Source organism: Trachymyrmex cornetzi, unplaced genomic scaffold (genome assembly GCF_001594075.2).
Source record: "Trachymyrmex cornetzi isolate Tcor2-1 unplaced genomic scaffold, Tcor1.1 scaffold130, whole genome shotgun sequence".
Classification (NCBI taxonomy): Eukaryota; Metazoa; Arthropoda; class Insecta; order Hymenoptera; family Formicidae; genus Trachymyrmex; species Trachymyrmex cornetzi.
In genome coordinates, this window is record NW_017295873.1 from 462,141 (window position 1) to 465,789 (window position 3,649).

Genomic DNA, 3,649 nt, shown 5'->3' on the forward strand with positions numbered 1-3,649 from the left:
CCAATGGTCTTGGATACAGTCCATCGCATAATCAATGGGAACGTTAGTAAAGAGACTAACATCCAGTGACATTAACTGAAATTCCTCACTCAACAGCCTACCATCAAGTTCCTTAACGAGTTTAAAACTATTATCGATATGACTATCCGCCTTAGGAATTGTTTTAATGATAATACTATGAAGAAACACTGCTAACACTGCTAGCAGGCGAGCTTCTTAAGCTCGAACGGCGCGGCGCGTCTGCTAGGCCATCCTCGCTCCTCGCGGCCTGCGCGCCGTGCACTCGGTGGGCCGTACCTTCAGCAATAGTAGATAGGGCGGACACGCGTATTCGGCTATCTGTAAACGTTAATATCTCGTTAACTATTGCTGACACCGTAAAATGGTACAGCACTTTTCGATTCAGTATAATCTGTTCTACCCACGCACAAAACATTTGGCGGTAATTTCCAGACACCCTGTATAACATATTAATTATTGTTATAAAAATCACAATCTTCAAATCTTTCTACAACGATGCGTAATATAAATAAAATTAAACATAGAAACAACAATGTGAATATAAAAAGTTATGTAATACAGAATGGGTTGGTAATGTAAAAACTATTATAAATATCTCTGATTTTTGTTAATAATAATATTGTTTAAAAAAAAACATCCTCAAAATGATGTGTTAGAAGAGATAAATAGTTATATTAAGCAGGAAACGCTTAATTAAAAAAGAATAAATTTAAGTTTAGAAAGTTAAATTTATGAAATTCTCTCATAATAAAATCTATGAGCAATCATAAGTAAAAATTGGACCGATAAGAATAATTAAGAGGAATAATTGCTTTCGGTCAAAGCGAATCTTGGTGTTTAATAATATTCATATACAAAGTGTTGTAAATACATTATCTATTAGTTTTACTAACTACATGTCGATTCCGTTCGTCGGATTTGAAACACAATAATAGATTGAAATAAATTAGATCTTAAGAATCTTCTATTATTTTTGATTGATTGATCTTTATTAATTCCAATAGCTACATTGTGTGATACAATCTAATATAATGCGGAATTCTCCAAACTGTCAGACTTACACAACCCATGTACTTCCACATTACACTATTCCTCTGTACTCTTAATATATGGCACTAGCGCTCTCGTAAAACTTTTTAATTTTTCACATTTTGCATAAATTTTTCCTAGATATATTTTTACTTGCAACCTCGACAAAATCTAAATTGGACAACTTACAATTTTCATATTAATGATAAGATTATGCTTTCGACATCAGGATATGTTACAATTAATTTATTCATTTTTTAAGATTTTACAAATGTAAACGTTATTTATGATATTGGACAATTTACACTTTTTATATAAATGATAAGTTTATGCTTGCGACATTATGATATGTTATAATTAATTTATTCATTTAAAAAAAATTTTACAAATGTAACCGTTATTTATGATATATTTTTATGTACATTGAAAATGACCCAATCGGAGTCGAAACGTTTGTAATACCTTCTGTATAAAAAGTACCGGAAAATTGTCATTTAAATGAACCGCGGAAGAGGTAGCGGTAAAATGTTTTTTTTTTTAGGTTGGTAATTTCTCCCCGAGGGCCAAACAGTCAATAAAGACTATTATTTAAGTGTCTTGAGGCGTTTACGCGAAAATATCCGGCGAAAAAGGCCCGAATTGTGGCGAGACAATTCGTGGATTTTACACGACGACAATGCGCCGGCGCACAGAGCCACGATTGTGGCCGATTACAAGGCCAAAAACTCGGTCAATTCTATCGACCATCCACCGTATTCGCCTGATTTGGCACCGTGCGACTTCTTTCTTTTCCCGAAACTGAAATTGCCACTCCGTGGTACTCGTTTTTCATCGATTGATGACATCAAACGGAATTCGCAGCGTGTCCTGAAGGCCATACCAGAATCGGCCTACCAGAAGTGCATGGAAGATTGGTTTCGCCGTTTTCACATGTGCATTGCAAACGATGGGGATTACTTTGAAGGCGACAAAATAAATTTTGATGAATAAATAAAATATTCTGTGTTTTTTTTAACGATTCCCGGTACTTTTTATACAGAAGGTATTATTAATTTAATTATATTTGTTCGTTTAAATACTGGTTCTATGCCCTTTTGATATTTATATTGTTTTATACATATTGAGCGTTATTATTACTTTATTTTTTAATTTTACAATATTCAAACGCTCGTGTGTAAGCCTTGAGTTGATATACTATTTTTTAATTTTTTTCCTTTCTTATTTCATTTGGTAAATTATTGTACCTTTTAAACCCATCATATAACAACATTCTCTGTTCCTCTCTAATTTTACATTATTAATATGTATCTTACTCTCTAATCTTGTTTGTACTCCTTCCTCCTTTCTTACTTGCTCTATCTTATTTTTTTAAATAACCCGAGCAGTCTCCATTTACGATTTTATGTAACAAAATACGAATATTGTATTCAATTCTTTCCTTAATTGACATAAATTTTAATGACTCAAGTATGTCTTCAATTCTCGTCCTATAATTGCACCGTGTGTAATATAATTCTCATCTCCTTATTTTATAATTTTTGTAAATACTGCACATTATAATCCCTTAAATTCAGTATATAGACGAATAATATTCGAATAACGGAGCAATTATCGCTTTATATACAACGCACCTCATGTATGGTGTTAGATTCATACTAATTTGGCGAAATGCTCCCGATTTCGATCCTATTTTTTTCCCTAGATAATTAACATGTGCTGTTTCAAAATTAAGATTTCTATCTATAATAATACCTAAGTATTTAATTTCACTAACTACTTCTAATACTGTGTTTTCTAGTTTTACTTTCATATTGCTTTCCGATACTTTTTTCCTAATACCTCTAACTAGCACAATTTTGGTTTTATTAGCATTTAATTTTAGTCTATTATTTTTCAACTATTCCTCAGATTTTTGTATTTGCATATTAAGATTACTACCTATTTCTTGGCTTGAATAGCCTATTGTATGTATTAGTGCATTATCTGCGAATAATCTAATTTCACAATTGCCACAAACGACTCTCGTTATTTATATAAAGTAAAAATAATAATGGTCCCATTACTGATCCCAATAGGATTTGACAAAATTCTATTAAAGTTAATTCTTCGTATTCTGTTTTCTAAATAAACCAACTAAGTACTACCCTTGTTATCCCATAACTTTCCATTTTTTGTATCAAAATATCTCTATCTATTAACTCAAACGTCCTTTTTAAAATATAACTTCTATCATTTTTCTTTTATTTATACTTCTCCAACTCGATATAACCCATTGAAGAGTAGTCTCACATGAATGTCTCGTTCTAAACCCTGATCGGCACTCTTTTAATCAGGAGACGCGGTAGTGTCTCCGGCCATGTTCAATCTATTATCCTCCAAATAATTAACTAATTGACTGTGAACTGTTATTTCTGGTATTTTCTCGTAAATCAGTAACTTATTTATAGGTTGAAATTCTTCTATTTAGTCTGTTCTTTGTATTTTTGGTATAGAAATTACTATAGCTTCTTTCCATTCATTTGGGAATATTCCCTCTTCTAATGATCTATTTAGTACTTCATATAATTGTTGTTTTTAAATAATTCATTATCAATTTACC